At 45.4% G+C, this 22600-nt stretch overlaps 2 long non-coding RNA genes across 4 annotated transcripts in view; one reads left to right on the top strand and one right to left on the bottom strand.

Moving 5' to 3' along the window:
• The window catches only part of LOC109287937, a 23085-nt gene extending 1137 nt beyond the window's left edge, over positions 1-21948 (top strand). Inside the window, exons 2-3 of the long non-coding RNA XR_002095016.1 lie at positions 3539-3541; positions 21277-21948. This is a non-coding gene — a long non-coding RNA (uncharacterized LOC109287937). The remainder of the gene's footprint in view (positions 1-3538; positions 3542-21276) is intronic.
• The window catches only part of LOC109287936, a 54492-nt gene that overhangs the window by 24553 nt on the left and 7339 nt on the right, over positions 1-22600 (bottom strand). The window lies entirely within an intron of this gene.

Below are 22600 nucleotides of genomic sequence, written 5' to 3'. Positions count from 1 at the left end.
ACCATTAAAGTAGTGCAAAAGCATTTAGCCCGCTTTAAAGTGTCATGCACACGTGCCCCTCGTTTCGTCTACACACGGCCTTATACCTTAACTAAACACTTGTAACCTGCTGTTGTGGTTCAGTGGTAGAATCCTTGTCTGCCCTGTGGGAGACCTAGGTTCAATTCCTGAACTACAGCTGTCAAGGGACTGAATGTCTGGACTCAGTCTGACCTTTGCATACTGTCTCAATGGCTTAAAGTGGGAATGGAAGATCTGGGCAGCCTTCACACCTCCATACTCTTGTCTAGGTGTACACCTCAAAGGTCCAGGTGACCTCTCACACAGACACCATGATCCAGAAGGAACAACAGTTGCCTACTATTTCTAGATATTCCTATGTTATTTCTGACTATATCTAACAAGAGAAGTTTAGCATGGTACTAACTGCTAATACTAGATACTAGAAATCATGAGATACTAGAAATTATTGTAATCTCAAAGGGTCAGATTCTGATACATCATATTCAGCATGAATAGTCCCATTGAAGCCAATGCTACTAAGCTGGAGTTGAGTTCAGAATTTCTCTGAGAAAGAGATAAACATCTATATATGGGCGTGCAAGTATATCTTATGCTACTGATTCATACTTTACTTTGTTGCATGATCTCATCCCTATTTTTACTTTTCTAAAGGCTTATCTAATGCTTGTGCATTATGGAAGGATAAATTAATATTTATTTTAACTTTGTAAAAAACTGTAAAAGATCTGCGATCTTTCACACAACAAAATGATCTGTTTGTAAATGCTATTTGCCTGTCATAATTAATATTAAATAGGAACTGAAATGCATAGTAGGTGAGTATTTTGTGTGTGTGCAGGGAGGACGAGAGAGGGCCAAATAGGAATAATGCACGTACCAAAAATAGTAATAGATCTTTATGTCACTGATTAAAGTAAATTTGATATTGTAAAAGAGGCCTGAACATTTTTAACACACAGTTTCCAGAGGTCGTTGCAGAGAGAGCTGCAAATAAAGGAACTATACCACTGAGTTACCTTCTTTTGTGGAGCACTGTAAGCCAACACTTTCTAAGAAGATCTTAATCATGTTAGCATTTCAGTGAAAAATATCTGGCAAGGAGGAGGTAACAAACAATATCTAGCTGTTTACAATATTGAATTCCCAGGATATGGAAAGAATTCTTGAGACAGCTGAAGGATGAACTTGCAGATGACAGCCAAACCATTTTCTTAAGTTGCAATTCATAGATGGAATAACAGTGACTACTTTGCACTTACAGAAGTTCTTTCACCTGAGGGTCTCAAAAATCATTGCAGACTTTAGTTAATAACTTTCACAGATTTGCCTTTCTTAGGTAAGCAGCGTTACAGCTATTTTTTAGATTGGCAGATTGAGACCCAAACAAGTTTAAAGGCTAAGTGTTCTATTCCACCCTTTATACCTAAGGGGCACATCTAGATGAGCACACACATGTGGTTTATGGTGCTACCCTGCAAACTGCATGTGCCCCACATGCAGGGATTTGTCATGCTGCTAATTTGCAGTGGGGTGGGGTTTTTTGACACCAGAAAGTCCTCCTCACTGCTTTGTTGCGACTTCATCTCAAGGATCAGATGACGGGGAGTTACACAAGTAGATGCATTAATGGATTTTCATGGACTTGAATAGGGTGGAATAGAATTGCATTTACGTGCCTAAGTCCATTTAGACTCCAATAGAGTCTGGCCCTAAGTGTCCAGATTCACAGTAGTAGGACTGATGGCAGGAATTTGGACTTTATAAATGTGCTGGGGTGCAGGTGAAGTGGGTTTTATTCACACTTTTCTAGTGCAAAATAAAGAAAGAGTGCCTGTGTTTCAGCCACAATGATCTGTTTGCAGCATATGGTATAATACAGATGGATTTATTATACTTTATGTATCTGAATATGTAAGTAACTTGTACTCTACCACCTTTATAATTTGTCAGCTACTATTGAAAGAAGTGTTTATGTGTTAGTGAATACTACCTTAGGGAAAACTAAAATATACAGATTTTGCTTTACGTCATTATTAGTAACAGGGATAATACTTGTGCTCATATGGTTTATTTCAACTTTGAATCCCTGCTAACATGTCTACTTGTCTGACAGTCTGTCCTTAGACTATGAATGTGGTAAATGTTCCTCTTGAACATTTAGAAAATGCCCAGCTCATTATGGAGGCTACCATAAATAAAATATCAAGGTATTTTACAAAAACATGAATTATGCCTACTTGGATCTTAATCAGTTTAATGAATTATATGGTGTGATTGCCTGCAGTGACCAGGCTGGCATTAATGACTAGGCCTGTGCAAAGATTTGGTAGCTGATTTGATGCAGAAGAGAATCAGCCCAATTCGGGGACCAAATCTCTGAATCCCAGTTGGGAGACCAATTAAAAGCTCTGAATTGATTTGAAGCATCTGAATTGATTCAGAAAAGCTTCGGAAAAGATTCAGCTGCTTTGGAGATTTGGCCATAAACTAAACAGGCAGCTGACACAGCTGCGTCCAGCTGGTAAGTCTGTTGGGGTTGGGGTGAGGGGAAGGAAAGGACATGGGGAAGGGAGGGATTGGGACTGGGGCTGGGACAAGCTGCCCAGTCGGGGCAGCAGGGTGTGTTACACAGGGGCAGGGGGGCACAGGATGGTGCCACTGGGAGTGGGGGCTCTGCCCTGCTGCCACTTGCCCAGCTCGGGGCGGGATGCAGGTTTTTTGTTTTAAATAAAGCTCTGCACTCACCAGCTGCAGCAGCAGCAATTGGGGCCTCTGGGTCCTTGTGGCAGAGCCCCCCCCCCATGCAGCACAGTGCAGTGGGATGCAGCAGAGATCACCCTACCCCCCCCCCCCGTTTGGCACCCGTGTGGCAGCTGCTTCATGGTGCAGGTGCAGCATGGCTTGGCAAGGCATTGCACGCTGTCTGGGAGCTAGGTCAGCTCCAGCAGTCAGCCGGAGCTGGCAGCACTCAGCCGCAGCAGCCCCAGCTCCTAGGCAGCATATGGCACCCTGCCAAGGTGTGCTGCACCCGCGCCATGGGGCAGCTGCCACGCAGGGCAATCCCCGCTGACCCCCACTGCTCCATGCTGCATGGAGAAGCTCTTCCACAAGCCCTCAGAGGCCCCAGTGGCTGCTGCCAGAGCCAGTGAGTGCAGGCCTTTTTTTTTTTTTTAAAGGGCTGGGAGGCTGAGCCAGGTGGGGGGATGGGGCTGGGCAGGGCAGCCATGGGGGCTCCCCCACTGGGGAAGAGGCAGGCACAGCCAGAGGAGCCACAGGAGAAGTTTTTAAAGAAGTATGCACTGAGGTCAGAACTGATTAAACAATTCTGAGGTAACTTGGTGGGTCAGTCATACAACCCAGAGCAGAATGCAGGCCTTTGTGTTACCATATGTTCTTACTAAGGAAGATTAACATACTAAGCTTAATGTCTAAACAGAGACACAGCTAAAGAAACCCAGAGGATGGTGATAACTTTTTTTCCCCTTTTTGATTTTGAATAAACTGGTTCTTGGAGATGGTGCTGCATTCATGGGGATAATGTTTCTTGGCCCCATATCTCACACTTTTAATCTTTAATTACTAGAGAACATAAAAAGGGGCACCAAGTTCTTAGAGTGATTGTCCACATGTCATTCCACACTTCTGTGTATGGACCCCAAATGCTGCAGAAAGGAATGTCAAGTTCAGCACTATGTATAGGTAACTGTGGTGCAGGTTGGGGCCCCCTTGCTCATCCATAAAAAAGTGTAGAAGAACAGGGTGGTACTAACCACCACTCTTTCTTCTAATCTCAGCCTTGGCTGAGACGAGAATGATTAGCAGTGTCCTTTCTTAAAATTAGCTGTACTAATCATCAAAAATTAGCTGTTTTGATATATGTCTAAATTATGGGGTTTTTCTCTTGCATATAGCTATCAGTAGTGTAGCTTTTTGTACAGAGCAGATAGAGTAGTTTTTAACTTGAGTTTCTTGAATTATTACCCAGCATTGAGTTTTCCATTTTCATAGCTGAACAGAAATCACGCAGTTTCAAATGCTGTCCTTTTGTCAAACAGCCATTCCTCTGAAAGATGATCACATCCAATGTTTATTTTGTTTAGGCAAAGGACATATTTTGTGTAAATTTTTAGTATGACTGTCATTCTCACAGTGAGCGCAAAGGTCTAAAGCAGTGTTTCTCAACCTTTTTAGGCTCCAGGCACCCTGTATTTGACTTATGGCACCCCACCATAATTTTTGTGAATTGAATGGCTCCCCATTTAAAAAACTCATTTATTACAGTGCTTACCTCTTTGCAGTGAGCCTGGGCTGTGGGGTGAGGCACTATGCAGGCCAGGGACAGACCTAAGTTTGAACTTAACACCCTTCTTCCCCACTTAATTATCTCTTCATTTCTCTCCTCACACCTTGCAAAATCTTTCAAAAGATCTCATGACACCCAAGGTGCCATGGCACACTGGTTGAGAATAACTGAAAAGACTGCAGTTTCAGTGCCCCAAGAGTCAGTCCCTCCTGACCCCTCAGCAGACTTTGTCAAAATTGTGATGTGGGGGTAGGACATATCACTTCAGGAAACAAAATTAGTGATGACAGTCTCAGTGGGCACGTCTACACAAGATGCTTAATGAGCAGTAGCCTAATAACACTGTGCAGTAGCATGCCAGGCAAAAAATGTGCTAATATGCTACTGCACAGTAGTATTTAGGTTACTGCACAGTAAGTGTCACAAAAAAACCCATGTGCTGGCACTACTGCACAGCAACTGTAGTTATTGTGCATTTCATTAGTACTTCATTAAGCAAGTACTAAACTAAATGTACAGTAACTACTGTGCAATAATGAACATGTAAAAGCATCCAGTGATTCTTGAAAGAGAAAGAGATGCATTCAATCCTGCCAGAGACTGGATGTAAAGGGTAATTCAAAGCCTATCACCTGTGCTGAGTTCACCACTGAAAATATTAGCATTCTCATCAGTGCAATCAGTCTTAGCCAGTAGTCACCAACCCAGGGATCTCGATCGACAGGTAGATCCCAGAGCCTCTTTGAGTCGATCCTGGGCTGGGGGGACAGCTAAGTGTATGTGCATGTGCACACCTGCCCACCCCCCTCCCTCCCCAGCTCCAGTAGGTAAACCTGTAGGGAAGGGAAGAGAAGGGGTTCAGATTGAAGCCCTCGTGGTGAGCAACTGACTCTGTGGCCCAGCTGCAGCCCAGCTGGACAGTGGGAGGATTGGAGCCCAGGGGACTCCTCCAAGGGCGCGGGGTGGCTCCCTCTCCATCTTCGCGGGGGCGGAGGCAGCAGAGGCAGCTGCTAGGGGTGTGCGAAACAGTCCATATTCGATTCAGATTTGGCCAATTGGGGCAGTGATTCAATTTGTTGATTCATATTACTGTCTCTGATTTGATTCGGCTGAATCCGAATCTGAAGATTCGATGCTGATTTGGCGAATCAGCAATTTGGCCATATACACAGTTTAAATGTTTTTTCTACATACCTCAAGGTACAAGGCATGGCTTATGAATGCTGCAATGCTGGGGTGGATGGAGCACTCCACAGGAGTGCGGGGAGACTCCCCGCGTGCTCAGCGGTGAACCCAGAAGTGGACCGGCACTTCTGGGTCCACCAGGGAGCACATGGAGGGGGGGCCTGCAACCTCCTGGCTCATCAATTGGCCACAGGGGGACCCCAGGTGCCCCCCCAGACTCAGGAGGTACTAGTTGCTGAGCCAAAATGCTTCTGGTCTACTTCCGGGGCTGCTGCTGAGCGCACTGGAGACCCCTCTCTGCTCCTGTGGGACACTTCATCCACCCCAGCATCGCAGTGTTGATGAGCCACTCAGTACCTTGAGGTATGTAGAAAAAATATTTATAGCTGGGCTATATTTGAATCTCAAGGGCCCGTTCCCTCCCCACCAGCTGCGCTCTGGGCTCTGCGGGCAGCCTGCAGCAGCAGCAGCCTCCTCCTGGAGTACAGGTGGGAGGGGACATGGGCCCCTGGGGCCTCCGAAGCACAGGTAGGAGGGTGTATGGGCCCCTAGGGCCTCCAGAGTACAGGTGGGAGGGCACCTTCAGAAGCTAACATGATATTCCATCTCAATTTTTGGTCCATTTTTTCAAAGGCCCTTATATTAGAACCCAGACTTAGTACACGAAGCATACGGAACATTAAATCATGGTATCTTATTGCTAGGCCTGATACCCAATTTGCAAATGGCCTATACTCCTAGCCAATTTCCTGGGGTTCTCAATATTACAAAAGGCCATTATCAGTTACACAATCCAGAGGAAGGTCCCTTTCACCAGTTGAGCCTACCAGGTGTTCGTGTGTAAACTCAGTGTGCTTTCATGAAAATTGATGCCTTTATGATAAATATGCAAAAATCAAGTATTCAAATAACTTGGTAAATAAGTAACTCAGGATATCCCTACTATTACCACTTTTTCCATACTTAAGTGATCCCTCTCCTGAGATGATGCTACATCAGGAAGTTTAATACATGTTGTCCCTGGAAACAGGAGGTTCCTCCTCTAATATACAAGAAAGGGTTTCATAGTAATTTGTTTCTTATTCTAAAAAGGAAGTGAGGCTCGAAAGGGTCAGGAACCTAGTGGAGAAGCCCCCAGAAGAGACCCGCCGCAGCAGTATGGCAGATGGTCACCTCCAGAGCCAAGGCTACTCATGCTACCACAGTGTCAGCTCCCCAGGTACAGCTGGGAAACAGGTACGAGGCCCTGGCAGCTGTGGAGGAGGAGGTAGGAGAGGATGCCTCCAGAAGAGCCGATGCCACTCCATGCACGGCACAGACTGAGCAATGCCAGAACATCAAGAGGAAGAGATGCCGGGTCCTTGTCATCAGTGATTACATTCTGAGAGGAACAGAGGGGCCTATCTGTCACTCTGATCCCATGGCACATGAGGTTTGTTGCCTGCCTGGAGCTCAGATCCGGGACATCACAGAGATGATCCCAGACTTCATCCAACCCTCTGATCAATACCCCATGGTCCTCATCCATGTAGGAATGAATGATGCAGCCAGGAGCAGCCCGGACCATGTCATGAGAGACTACAAGGATCTGGGGACCGAGCAGGGGAAGTAATGCTCAGGGGCAACCAAGATGGGTTCATTGCGGGCAGATCCTGCCTGACTAAACTGGTTTTCTTTTATGATCAGGTCACAAAGTCCCTGGAAGAGGGTATCAAGGTAGATGTTGTCTCCCTGGACTTTAAGAAGGCCTTTGACACTGTTTCTCACCCCATTCTCATAAAAAAAAAAACTAGGCAAATGTGGCATTGGTGGCAAATTGGCTAGATGGTCACACCCAGAGAATGGTGGTGGACGGGTCATTTTTGACCTGGAGGGATGTGGGCAGTGGAGTCCCCCAGGGCTCGATCCTGGGGCCTGTACTGTTCAACATCTTTATCAGTGATCTGGATGTGGGTGTGACATTCACTGATGATACCAAGATGTGGGGCAAGGTGGGCACGCTGGAGGGGAGGAACAGAATCCAGCTAGATCTAGGCAGGTTACAGGGGTGGGCGGATAAGAATAGGATGGAATTCAACGCAAACAAGTGCAAGGTGCTGCATCTAGGGAGAAGGAACCAGCAACACACCTATAAGCTGGAGAACACCCTTCTTATCAACACAGTGACTGAAAGGCATCTTGGAGTTATTGTTGACTCCAGAATGAACACGAGCTGCCAATGTGAGGAAGTGGTCAGTAAGGCTAACCGCACCTCATCATGCATCTACAGATGCATCACAAGCAGGTCCAGGGAGGTGATCCTTCCTCTTTGTGCGGCGTTGGTCAGGCCACAGTTGGAGAACTGTGTCCAGTTCTGGGCGCTGCACTTCAAGAGGGATGTGGCTGGCATTGAGAGGGTCCAGAGGAGGGCCACTGGTCAAGGGGCAGTGGGTCAGGCCCTACGAAGAGAGGCTAAAGGGTCTGAATCTTTTCAGCCTCCACAAGAGAAGTCTGAGAGGGGACCTGGTGGCTGTTTACAAACTCACTAGAGGGGACCAGCAGAAATTGGATGAGGCTCTGTTCCCCCGGGCACCATGGGGGGTTACTAGGAATAATGGGCACGCATTGTTAGACAGAAGGTTCAGGCTGGACATCAGGAGACATTACTTCACAGTTAGGGCTGCCAGGCTCTGGCATGGACTCCCAAGGGAGCTGGTGCTCTCTCCTACCTTTGGGGGTCTTCAAGAGGAGGCTGGATAACTGTTTGATTGAGGTGTTATGACTCCAGCACTCATTCCTGCCTGGGGTAGGGGGTCGGACCTGATGACGTGTTTAGGTTCCTTCTGACTCTAACCACTATGACACTATCATCTGCTTATAATGCCCCCTCTGCTGCCTATACTAGACAGATGGGGAGATCCCTATGTGTAAGAATGAATGAAAACTGATTTAATATCAGCTCTAGAAAGACACAAAAATCAGTGGCAGACACTTTAACCCCCCAGGACATTCCATTGCTGTTCTTAGGCAACAAAACTTCAAAAACCAACTTGAATGGGATATTGAAGAACAAGAATCACAGACTAGATTGTGTTATGTATGTTTTAAACAGGTATTACAGATTCTTATCCTATTATCTGGATTAGCTTTTGTGACCCCTTTTGTTCCTATGGGTTTATTACTTGTTTTCCTCTCCCAAGACTGCCCCCCTTCCATCACTCCCTCCCTCCCTTTCTGCCTTTTGTATTCAAATCACCCTCTCCATTTTATACACTGCCCTGTGCATGTCATTTCACAACATTTGATGAGCTGAGCTTGGACTCACGAAAGCTTATACTATGTATCTGATTTAGTTAGTCTATAAAGTACAAATCTACTCTGCTTTTTTATACTTTCATCATCCCTCTACTGAATTTCATCTTTGCTATTTATAGGATTGGCTAAAGTTAGTTTACACCCTAGTAAAACATCAGATACATATGAAAATGAAGACTCCACTGCATATGCTGTCACATCTCTGCTCAAAGTTAAGTGTTTCCAGCCAAGCTCTGTGGACTAAGAAAGAAACTCATCTACATGCAATAAAAATCATGGATCTCAGAGCAATATGCTTGTATGTGTGGCCTTCTTTCATCTAATACAAGAAAAAAAACAATAAAAGTGATGGTAAACAACATCAGCACAAAGATTTTTATATAAATGCAAAGCAATCTATGGTAGGAATAATACATGAGTCTTCAAACTATTTTCAGAGAGGTTCTTCCAGGATTGATGAATACTCTAGCACAATGGCAATGCCTCAGCACTGTGGGCTGCCATGAGACCCTTTTTATGGGTGCTGGGGGTACAATATTAGCACTGTTAGGCGTGCAAGCAGCTTCACTGTCGCAGAGCACTCAGGTGCCCTGCACCTGAGAGCAGAGAAACAGCTCAGGAGAGGCCCTAGTGGCAAGAAGGGGGAGGCTCAGCTGCCAGTCACCAGGGCAGCCAAAGTCACAGGTGCTGGTTGCTAGGGCAACCAGTGGGGCCAGCTGACAGGAAGGGGCAGGGCCTGGCCCATATAAGCCCAGGCAGGAGGCCAGGAGGGCAGTTCCCCAGCCCCAGAGCAAGGGGGGGCAGTAAGAAGCCCCCAAGGAGATAAAGGAGAAGGCCAAGCCACAACAGGGCCCAGGTCAAAAACTACATCAGTGCCATCTGCAAGGCTTGGGCTGCGGTGTAGGGGTGGAAAAGGAGCCACAGATAGCGCCACCTGGCACCAGGGTGCATAAAGCGGGCAGCCTCCTGCTAGTTATGTCAATCAATTAATCAATTAAGATAAAGGTGTGGCAGGCGAGTAAGCAGGCGGTTACCCCATAACAGGAGGACGGAGCCACCTTTAGAAATGTTCCAGTAGAGATACTCCTGTCACAATGGTGCATTGGCCGGGAAGACTTTATATGGCAGCATGCATTATAAGACGGTGGTTCTCCCGTGTAAAGAAGAGAGGCCTTGGGCCCATGCGGAGGAAGGAACAAGAGTTGGATCAATTACATTGAATGGTGCAAGGCCTACTGGACTAAGCCATAAGGCAACAGACCCTGTTATCCACCGTGATCGAAAGCACCCAACCCCCGCCGACGATGCAGGTAGGACTGTGTGGCTAAGGAGCCCGAGTTGATCCCAAGGTGGGGGATGAGCCCCCGCACTGTTGACAGAAGTAGTAGTAGAAGGGAAAAGAGTCATAGCTATACTGGACTTGGGCTCACAGAAGACAGTGGTGAGGAGCGACGTACTACCGACAAGAGAGAGGGGAAGAGGGGACCGCATGAGGACACAGTGCTGGTGCAGGGATGCCCTCATTTTTGACAGGGTGAGGGTCACTCTATGAGTAGGCAACAAGACCCGCTGGATGCTGGTGGGGGTCTCAGAACATTTACCCTACCCAGTAGTACTGGGCTGCGACTGGCCCGAGTTGCTAGAAGAGATAGTTAGTGTGAGTTACAAGGAGACCACGGAGGGTTTCACAGGTGAAACTGATCAGTCTCCCCATGAAGAGGAAGCTGAACAAAGGGTGGACTTTGCCCATTTGTGGGAAGATGAGCATTTTCAGCTAGAACAGAGTTGAGAGATGGATTTCCGGTGGGCACTGCAGGAACACCTCACTTGAAGGAACGACAAGGTATTGAGACCAGAACTGATGAGGACAACCCCAAGGTTCAAGGTAAGAAATGGCCTCCTATACCAAATTGAGTGAGGGAAACCAGAAGGAGGGGAGGTTGCTCAGCTGTTGGTCCCACGGCAATACCAACAGGCCTTATTGAAAGTGGCTCATGAGCTCTCCATGGGCGGGCATTTGGTCTGGGACAAAACAGAGATACGCATCTGGGCAAAGTTTTTTGGCCAGGACTGGTGCGGGAAGTCACACGATATTGTGCTTCATGTCCCGTCTGCCAAAAAATGAACCCAAGGCCACCCCCAAAGACTCCTTTGATTCTAATGCCTCTGGTAGAGGTCCCCTTTGAGAGGGTAGCAGTGGACATCATGGGGCTGCTTCCCTGGAGTAGCACGGGGAACCAATATATACTAGTGCTATTAGACTATGCGACTAAGTACCCGGAAGCAGTACCGATGCAGACAGTGTCCTCGCCGAAGGTGGCAAATGAGCTGTTAAAGATATTCTCCCGAATAGGACTTCCTAAGGAAATACTGACTGATCAAGGAATGAACTTTATATCCCGCATGTTTGAAGGAGTGAGTAAAGCCTTGGGGATCAAACATCTGAAGACAGCCATATATCATCCCCAAATGGATGGGCTTGTGGAACGTTTTAATCAGACACTCAAGCAAATGTTGAAAAAGTTCATGGTTGAGAGCCTGCAGAATTGGGACAAAACGATACCACCTTTGTTTGCGGTAAGAGAAGCACCCCAGGCCTCAACTGGGTTCTCACCATTTGAGTTGTTGTACGGCCGGCAACCAAGAGGAATTCTGGACCTAATTAGGGAGAGATGGGAGGAACAGCAGAATAGAGACCAGAACGTCCTCCAATACGTGATCCAACTGCGGAAACACCTTGAAGCGGCCCGGAACATGGTTGTGGGAAATCTCTGAGAAGCCCAGTAATGATAAGCACAGCATTACAACCGAGGTGCCCGGGAAAGGAGATTTGACAATGGGGACCGCGTGTTGGTTCTGCTGCCAGACAGCAAGAGCAAGTTACTTGCCCGGTGGCAGGGACCGTACGAGGTCGTACGCAAAGTGGGACCCATGGATTACGAAGTGTACCAGACCGATAAGAAGAAAAAGAGGCGAGTAGACCATGTCAATATGTTGAAGACGTGGGAAGACTGGGAGTGTATGTATGTAGCCCCTCCTCCTGAAGAGTTGGAATTGGGACCTACATTAATGGAGGAAAGTGGGCTGGGGGACGTAGAACTGGCCGGGCAACTGTTGGAAGACCAGAGAAGACAAGCTGCCAAGTTGGCCAAGGAGTATGAAGACGTGTTCCAGGGAACCCCTGGAGAAGCCTGGGGTGTGGTGCACCAGATAAAAACTCCTCCAGGCCTGGTAGTATGTGAGAATTGGAGACAGATTCCCCCAGCGACTCCAAGACCTGATAAGAGCAGAGATTACAATGATGCTGGGGAAGGGTATTATCTGCAAATCTCGCAGCAACTGGAGGAGCCCCATCATGACGGTACCTAAGCCTGATGGAAAAATCCGCCTCTGTGTTGACTACTGGAAGGTAAATACAGTGGCTAAGTTTGACACCTATCCGATGCCCCGAGTAGACAAACTGGTGGGGAGCATCAGGCAAGCTAACTACATCTCCACATTAGACTTGACCAAAGGTTACTGGCAGGTCCCAGTGGCCCCTGAAGATCAGGAAAAAACAGCGTTTGCCACTCCGTGGGGTCTTTTTCAATTTCGACGAATGCCATTGAGATTGCACAGAGCTGTGGCCACATTCCAGCGATTAATGGACAGAGTTTTGGCTCCCTACGGGGGTTACGCTGCAACATACATTGATGACATCGTGATATACTCCGAGGGCTGGGCTGAGCACCTCACTGCACTGAGGGCAGTACTGCAAGATTTAAGAAGGGCCGGGCTGACAGCCAACCCAAAGAAATGTACGGTAGGGAAAAAGGAAACGCAATACCTGGGGTTCCTAGTAGGAAGCGGGAAAGTGAGACCTTTGTTGAGCAAAGTGGAGGTGGTGTAGAAATATCAAGCACCCTGTACTAAAAAGCAAGTGAGGGCTTTCCTGGGACTGGCTGGTTATTACAGAAAGTTTATACCCTGCTTCGTGGATGTAGTGGTACCGTTGACGAACATGATAAAAGCAGGGGCTCCGACCAAAGTGAAATGGACGTAGAAGCGGAAGAGGCATTCTGAGCCGTGAAAGACGCGCTGTGCCTACAGCTGCTCTTGTATACTCTGGATTTCAGTAAAACTTTCCTGGTGCAGACCGATGTGTCAGATGCGGCTATCGGAGCTGTGTTGGTACAGAAAGAAGGAGAAGAAGAACACCCTATAGCCTACATAAGTAGGAAATTACACCCCCCAGAACAAAGTTATGCCACGGTGGAGAAAGAGTGTCTGGTGATAAAGTGGGCTACTGAGATACTGTGACGTTATTTGTTAGGGTGGTGGTTCACCTTGGTTACCGACCACACACCCCTGCTCTGGCTGCAGAGCATAAAGACGGATAATGTAAGGCTGATGAGATGGGCCCTTAGTCTGCAGCAGTATTGTTTTGAGGTAAAACACCACCCTGGAACCCAAAACGGAAACGCCGACTTCCTCTCGAGACAATACGAGGAAGAAGTGGGGCCAGGTAGAACAGGGGGATACTGGATAAGGAAGAAAAACAGAGGGGTGACAGGAAGGCGGACCCCCAACAACTGCAGTGATGCACCAGCTGCCCCCATCAGAGAGGTACGCCGTGGCCAGAACCATCCACCTGAACATGAATGTAGAAAGAAAACAGGCCTAAATGGCACCCTACCAAGGTTGGCTAGTGTGGGGGGACTACCTGTGGCGGGTAACTCTCAACAAATTCCACATGGTGCACCTTGGGTAAAAGGCGAGTAGGAGGTGCCTGAAAACCTCTGTCTCCTGTGCCTCAATTACCGGGTGCCTGAGAAAGAGCTGAGAGGACAGCCCCAGACGGATGGAACACCAGGGAAGAATGAGGACTCAGTTCAGTGAGTCGGGAGTTAAGGGGGGGAGGTGTGTTGCAGAGCACTCAGGTGCACTGCGCCTGAAAGCAGAGAAACAGCTCAGGAGAGGCCCTAGTGGCAAGAAGGTGGAGGCTCAGCTGCCAGTCACCAGGGCAGCCAAAGTCACAGGTGCTGGTTGCTAGGGCAACCAGTGGGGCCAGCTGACAGGAAGGGGCAGGGCCTGGCCCATATAAGCCCAGGCAGGAGGCCAGGAGGGCAGTTCCCCTCTGGCGACTGAGGGAGGAGGAGCTCAGCTAGTACAGACAGAAGAGAGAACTCTGACTGGGTGAGCATCCCCTGGTCGCTGCTGGAGTTGGAGTGTTTTCCTGGTAGGGATTGAATGCTGTTTGGCCAGATGGTCTAGCTTTTTATGTTATAGCCCAGGGGCTTTGTGTTTTTGTGTTTACAGTTTTAATTGGAGGACTGGGTGAGGCTATTAGGGGTTGGAGGAGGCCTCATAGGAGCTCCACAGTAGCGTGGGGACCCTGGCGCTAGAGAGGGCACAGTGTTTGGGGTGCATTGACCCCAGCCCCAGAGCAAGGGGGGCAGTATGAAGCCCCAGAGCAAGGGGGGCAGTGAGGAGCCCCAGAGCAAGGGGGGTGGCAGCGAGAAGCCCCCAAGGAGATATAGGAGAGGGCCAAGCCACAACAGGGCCCAGGTCAAAAACTACGTCAGTACCATCTTTGACACTTGGGCTGCGGTGTAGGGGTGGAAAAGGAGCTGCAGATAGCGCCATCTGGCACCAGGTGCATAAAGTGGGCAGCCTCCTGCTAATTACATCAGTCAATTAATCAATTAAGATCAAGGCATGGCAGAAGAGTAAGCAGGCGGTTACCCCATAACAAGAGGGCGGAACCGCCAATAGAAAGGCTCCAGTAGAGATACTCCTGTCACATTCACATAAACCCAGAGATTTCAAGTAGGAAGCCATAATGTAAAAACATTCTGACCTGTTGTGGTTTTTCCAAGTTTTTTGCAATAGAAAAATTGCTCTTTTTTCCGTAGTAAAAAAAATAACTGAAAGCTAAGAGCTGGCATTTTCCAATGGGTGCCTTGAGTCTCTAGTGGATCACTTGGGCAGACTCTTATCTGCTCCCAAATTTTCAGTGAACATTTTAATTGTTCATCAGCTATTCCAAGAATTTACCCCACTATAGACTTATTTGCCTTAGAGGTAAATGAGAAATCCAAAATCTTTTGTTTGAGTGGAGTCAGCAGTTGGGGTCTGTACCAAATGCTTTTCTAATTCTGTGGTTAGGAGAGCTAATGTGTATATATAACCATTAATTTCCTTGATCCCAAGAATTTTAAGAAGGATCAAATTTAATTAGGCAATGATCATATTTGCTTTCTCCTTGGCTCAAATATTTTGTTCCTATATCTTTTTTAAGACCATCTCTTGAAATTCCAAATTCCATTATCTCTAATCTATTTAATTTCTCAATATAGAAGGAACATACTTCACCCAGCTTTATGATCCCAGAAAAGTGTGGTGTGGATGATCTCTATCTGAGTATTCATGATGAAAACTTGCTCCAGAGAGCAATAAAAATATTTTACTTAATGGAAGAAAAGATTCTGTTAGGAGCTACTACACACAAGGTCATATAGAAGAAAATTATGGCCTGTGCCCACAAGCATTGTGTATCGGCACTTTTAACAAATGGTCCTTTTATTTTAGACTCTCTATTTTCATTTAAACTCTTTGGTCTTTCTATAGGCTTCAGCATGGCTTTTCTGGATGCTGTGTCTGTTTTTCATCTACATGCTGAGAATAACACAACGTTTTCACACCTTGCAGTGTCAATATTTTTAAAGGGATCATTACAGATGTTTCCTCTGATCAGAGAATTTCCTTCTTTGTAAGATTTAAACACAGAAGAAGCAAGTCTCCTGAGTCCACCATTTGCAGCATTAGCCAAATGCCGGCTAAAACACCTTTCTGAGAGAGCCTCATTTCTAGTCATTATCCCATTGATATTTTGAATGCAGGGGATTTTAATGGCAGATGCACCATATACACACATTTTCATAGAGAGACTGCCTCTTTTATGACTTGTCATCATTTCATTCCAAAAGTTATAGTATCAGAATTAAATAATTAGACAGTTCATTTACCCAGTTTCTTTCCTTGCTTCTCACCATTTTCTTACCTAAGCCTTGTATTAATACAGATATGGCAAAGGCATTGTCTATTGAATTGATATAAAATATTTGGAATATCAGCTAATGTATTCATAACTTATGCCCAGGGAATAGAAAGAAAAGATCTTTCTTCCCAAGAATATCCAATTAGATATTCTTTGGAGAACAAATTGCCAAGCTATCACTCCCGGGCCTCAAGCTATCGTGGCACTTTCATTTAGGATCCAGTCACCTTTAGGACCTTTATGAATCATTGTGGTATAGAAAAGGCGGCAAGAGCTTATATTTGCTTTTGCAAAGCGGTTCTTAATTCCAACTCTCATAGGACTGTGATATCTCACCTCCTTCTTGAGACCACTGCTTGGGAGTCCCTAGAAGTAGAATACTTACAGACAACCACTCAAAGCAAAGGAGTTTTCCAAGTTACAGTATCCAGCATTCTTCAAAATGTGTTGCCTATGTGTTCCATCTTCCTAATATCCAGGTCCACTTCCTGGATTTTGTTTGCTGAAGAAAATTAGAGTTATTTGGTCAGATCCTCCATTTTAATGGTCTCAGGATGGCAGACATGAGAGCAGCTAGGGTGCAGGTATGGATCAGTGGGCATGGCTGATCAAAACATTCTGATCTGTAGGGATGTAGAAGCATGCAGGAATGGAACAAACATGGACAGCACATCTCAGAGAATTCCAGTTAGTTTAAGTAATCTTTTTACAGGAGTGGAGTGCAGGATTGAAACTTAAGTGTTTGCACGTTACTGAGAACCACTAAGCCAGTTGCTTCCAGTCTAACCTGTCTGATTCGGTGCCAGCTATCATTGCTATGCAGTTTCTGGACATTTAACAAGTAGGTTGTTACTAGCACGGAGACCTGGACACTGAGACTAGACATTGTAACAATAGGATGCCTGGAGAGTTGGATGGTACTGAGATACAGATGTGGAAACTAAGGTTTTGTAGACAACGGTTCTACTTGTGAATAAAGGATTCAAGACCAACTGTGCTGTCTAAAACCTAGCTAATCTGGCCAATTGCCAGAAGGAATCCTGGAAGGAATGGTGGGCCAGTTGATTAGGCAGTTATTGTAATGGAAATGTACAGTGGCGTAGCATGGGTCTCCAGTGCCCAGGGGCCAATGCTTCCATTTGCACCCCCCTGTCTGCAGCCGATCACTGAGTGGGGGAGGGAGGGTTCTCCTGGTAGCTGATTGCCAAGCCTGGAAACTCCAGGCTGGCATCCAGAGGCGTGGCCCCTTCCTGCCCCCCGTCACTATGCTACTGGAAATTTATATTGACATTTTTAAATTTAGGAAAGTAAACTGTAGCTGTATATTTCCTTTTCATTTTTAACTTCTGTTTTTTAGAATGACTACTAAGATCAGGAAGGACATACTCTGTAGGATCAAAATAATTATCTCTGCTACTGGTATATTTTAATGGCAGGAAATGGATTTGTGAAACAGTTATGGAAGCCATTTCAGTTTTTACCTGTGTACTATTTCTTTCTCTTAGAACATTAATAGCATTTGAGATGCTATAGATCTTCATCGAGGATTCTGTTGTGATATCTGTTTGTTGTATTTTCTTAAAAAGTATATACCTCTTACTAAATGGTCTTATGTCACAGAGACATTAATTAGCATGAGGAAAACAGGAGTTGGTGGCTGATGTAGAACAATGCACTGTAACAGCTAACCTCACACAGGTCTGATATCTGTGACCTGACATCATCAGAATGTACTCCTTCCTCCTGGAGCCGTTTGAAACATCTGCAGCCAAACATGCAGATGTCTGATCAGTTTCTTTGGTCATCTATAGACTCACTGGGTGCGTCTACACATGCATATGATCCTGGGATCAGTTTACTCATGAGTAAACTATTGGAGAGTAAATGCTTGTGGACAGGCATCTACACATGCAAGAAAGTGGGAGCAGATTTGCTTCTAATGGCAGCAAACTGATTCTGCTTCCTGGAGCCCTGCAGTGGGCCCCTGCCACCACCAGGAAGAGCTCTAGCCCCCCTTCCCCCTGCTAGCCCAGGGGTTGGCAGGGAGCACCAGGGCCTGGGCTATTACACCCTTTCCCCAGGGGCTGCCTGGAGCTGCTGACCACAGCTCTCCAGTGAGGGGCAGGGGACTTGGAAAGCTGCAGGAGAAGGGCAGGTCCCAGGCCCCTGCCCTGATCCACCGGTGGGGCAGCTAGCAGCTACCTCGCTGCTAGCAGCTCCACCAGCAGATCAGGGCAGGGCGTTGGGACCAACCCCATCCCTGAAGCTGTTTCCAAGACCTGTGCCTTGATCACCCAATTGGGGCATGGTGCTGGGACCTGCCTCTAATCAGAACAGTTCCCAGCCCCTGCTCTGCAATTGTGGAGTGGAAGCTGGGGAGCTTGTTGCCTGCTCAACTCCATGAGTGCAGAGCTGGGTGGGGAACAGGCTCCCCAGCCCCTGCCACCAGGGAACTCCCAGCACCAGCTCCACAACCGTGGTGCTGGGAGATAAGGATCTCCATGGTCGCAGGGCTCAGGCTGGGAGATCCTTATCTCCCAATGCCAACTCTGTGGTTGCAAGGCTGGCACTGGAAAATAAAGGTCTCCCAGATTCCTGTTCCCTGATCGTGATGGTGAAGTTGGAGCTGAGAGATAAGTATCTTGCAGCCCCCACTCCCCAACTGTGATCTTGGAGCAGGGAGCCTGGAGCTCCCTACTGCCATGGCAGGGGGACATAGTTCCGGCCCAGGCTCCAGTGGCAGAGCCCACCCCAGTAGTAGGCAGCTTCTAGGGATAGGGAGCAATCTCCTACTACCTGGTGGCCAGTCAGGCATCTACATGAGTGCTACTGTGCTGTTACTAATCAAAGGTAAATTTGCGATTTGTATTCGCAGGTAGTAAATTTACTTGTGATTAGCGAGGCTTACTGTGCAGTAAGCATGTGTACGTGTAGATGCACATGCCTACTGCACAGTAAACTACACTCCTGCGCAGTAAAGCATCTCATATAGATGTGCCCACTGACCTCCCTGCTTACTGGAATACTGTCATTCTTGTATTGAGGGACTGCTGCTGATGCCACTGGAAGTGAACATTTAACCACAACCATAAACAATAAGTGATACCTGAGAAATTAGAAAAGCTATGTATGTGAGGGTGACATCAGAAAGTATTTTCCCACAATGATCTCAAAAACAATTAAAGATATTCACTAAATCAAAGCTAAATTAGATGGAAAAGACATATTAGACAGAAACCTAGGGTCCAATTCTGTCATCCTCAAACTTCTGTGATAAGAACAAGTTAGATCCAACCTCTATGGATCTGTTCCCATTGAGTTCAATAGCAAAACTCATTGATTTCAGCCCTTCCTCCAATGGACAGTCCCTCTGAAATACTCCCTTGAATAGGAATGGAAGAAATGAGCCTTTGAAATATTCAAATTTACCTAGATGTGGTGTGGTGGTTTCTGGATTAATCAGGTCTGGCTTGGAGAATCGAGTCAGTTAGTTACAATTATATTGTAAATTTAAAACAGGGAAAACCTAGGTTTAAATGCAATGACATATATAAATAAAAGGTAAGGTTTAAAAGCATTTAGGAAGGACTGAATTTAAATAATAAAACATAAAAGAAAAAAATTATATACTAGAACTAACAACTTATCAAACTTCAGAGCATTATGGCCCTTATGCTACAAGATATCCACGTTTCACATTGTGCTCTGTGCAGAGTCCTGGTGAAGTCAACAAGACCACAGTGCATGGAAGAAGATGTGGCCTGGAGGATCAGGGGATTCTGAATATGCTATATTCCATTCTGCTCTTTGCCTAGTGTTTGTCTCTCTAGATGGGAAGCCTTTTGGGAACCAAGAGTAAATACTTGAGTTGTTCCCTTTCTTTGTGTTTATACAATACCTAGGCTGCAAACAAATATCACATGTATTCCAAGATAGGCCATTTTATCCTGGGACAAAGTACAGTTTTACAGATGACTGTCTGTTGTCCTGGGATAAATCCTAATACAGTTCCCTGGATAAGAGGTAGTAACAGTTTATCCTGGGTTATTGTGAAGTACATCAGTACAGTTATCTTAGAATTGCATCACTGAATCAATAGCAGAAAAGTGGCACTGTATTCAGCCACTCACTAAACCCTGATTAGAAGAGTGATATGTGTACATGCCAATCCTGCAATATGTTTGTTCCAGGACAAACAGGTATAATTGATTCAGGGGCAAATGTAACATCTGTTCTGAACCCTAGTGTAACATGACCCCCCCCCCACCTCTGCTTCTTGACCAAGGCCTTTGAGCACTCTCACAATTAAGATCATGATCATAATTTCTTAAACCAGGGGTTTTCAACCTTTTAAATCAGTGTATCCCTGGAGGCCGAATGTTGAGGGGGGACAGGAGGGGTGTGTGCAGCCGGACATGGAGCAGTGGTGGGTGCTGCATGAGAGCTTCCCCTGCCCCCGTGTCTATCCAGGTAGGTGGCACCTGCGCAGCAGCATGGGATGGTATACATACCCCCGGTTGACAACCCCCGATGTAAACCAACTGCGTATTTTATGAAATATTGAGACAAATCTGAAGAGCATTCAAGCCTTTATCCTTCAGTTGACACAGTTATCTGCAGGTTCAGGCTCAACATGTTGACTATGCTATCCATAAAAGAGGATTCAGAAGGTAATGAAGGTCAATGGTGTAACCTTTTGTGAATGTAGCTCACAAACACGCAGGACTTCATTCTGCTTGTTCAGCACAACAAAGTCTGTGCAGTATTAAGTCCTGTTTAAGAAGTACGTAGGATATATTAGGCTGTCCCTTTGCATAATAATGAATTTCATTACATCATTATCCACTAGAATGGGAAGCAAAATTTGGCCCATAAAGCTCTTCAGATTTCAGTTGCCTTGTTACACTTTGGAACAGTCACTAAAAATCTAACAGCTCTTTGAAACAAACTGAATTTCTGACACATAGATGGTGACAAATGCTTGGAACAGGAAAAAAAGCATCTTGATGAAATAATGACAAGCTACTTAAACCTTGTATTTCATTATAGACATTTCAGAAAGTAAACGTTGAGAATTTAAACTTTATTTTTGTAAAAATTAAAGATATCACTAATAACATTTATTTATTAGCTGCGAAATTAACTGACATCTCATGTTTCCATAAAATACATTTTTGTGTTGAACAGGTATAACTGAGTTTTATAACTTATAGTTTTATGTAGCTAGAGGAATATATGGACAAATGTATATAAAGCCATATGTAAATTTTAAGGTTCCAGGAATTTATTTTATCAGAAGAGGGTAAAATTAACTGGCTAACCATTTCGCTTATGATGTCCTCTCACACCTGTCATGAAATATGGTGTGATAATAAGTGCTGCACATTAATATTTTACTTCTTAAAACCTGAAGAAATTACTGTTTACATAGTTTATTTCCAGTGATTCAGTGCAGTCAAGAGCTGAAAAATGGTATGAAGTTCAAAGCATACACATAAATTAGTTGATTTTTAACATAGGTGCATTCACCTACCTGTTAGATGTTTATAGCTGCATGAGTTCTTTATATGAAAAAATAATGGCTTGCTATCATCAAAGAAATACCAAGCTAATCACTTTCTTTGCACAGTCCTGGACTGATTAGCCAGTATGGAAGTATAAACAATATTATGTTTGATCACTTGTGTATTTATTTTAAAAGGCTGCAGGAAATCTTCTATTTTAAACAGTGAAATAGACACAGCAGTTGGGACTTTGCAATCTACTGATTAGAAATACTGGTATTCGAATCTCTTTTCTAAATGAGCATACCTTTTTTCTTGGAGATTAAGACGATATCCAGCTAAAAAGACTGTATACCATACCTAAAGGATTATATTATCTATAATCTACATGCACTATCACTGCTCTTTGACACCACATTAAATCCTTTCTTCAAGATGAACAGATATTCTCTGTGTTTGTTTACATGGAGATTATGGGCCTGATCCTGAGAGGTGCTGAGAGCTTTCAATTTTGAGTTATTTCAGTAGCTACCGGGGACACTCAGCAGGCAGCCGGACCTAACCCTGTGGCAAAAAGCAGTAACTGATCACTAGTTTAAGACAGAATTAGACACATGGAGATGAATTCAACAGTGCCATAACTTAGGCAAGCATTGTAATTTAGGCAAGCGGTTTTTGTTCCCTGATCTCTTTGACCGTTGTTGCAATACTGTAACTGCAAAGTAAACAGGGTGTATATCAGGAGACAAATTTTTAGAAAGGAAAGCTGACCATATTCTTAGCAAATGTAATGCTGTGAAAAGCTCCCCCCAAAATCACTGAAAGCTGAAGTCCCTGAGCCATATAGAAAATGGGTATAGTACAAACAAGTCCATTTAAACTTTACTGTTAATATGCTTCAGACTTAAACCTAGGTGATCACAACTATGGTGAGGCATTGGCTCAGTCTTCAATGTCTGATCCATCCTTAGCCTTTCTACAGGGAGTATCATTAAATGTGCCAATTAGTGTCAAATGCAATAATGACTTTTTACTGAGAGGTGAGGCTTTTTTGTGATATCTTTTATTGGACTAAAGTAACTGTACAGTTGGAAGAGCTCTTGGAAAAGCTTTCAGGCATCAAGTGCCCTTCCTCAGGTCACTAAGGACATCTATTCATTAGGAATTGGAGTAAACCTTCATTTCATTTCATGGAGACAGCATCGATCACCAACTGGTATGGAATTGTAACTGCTGTCAGTCTGCTTTAGA

The sequence above is a fragment of the Gavialis gangeticus genome, unplaced genomic scaffold (genome assembly GCF_001723915.1).
Source record: "Gavialis gangeticus isolate Ggan-Ray unplaced genomic scaffold, GavGan_comp1, whole genome shotgun sequence".
Classification (NCBI taxonomy): domain Eukaryota; kingdom Metazoa; phylum Chordata; order Crocodylia; family Gavialidae; genus Gavialis; species Gavialis gangeticus.
Note: the sequence above shows the minus strand (reverse complement) of the source record. Positions and strands in the feature narration are given on the sequence as shown.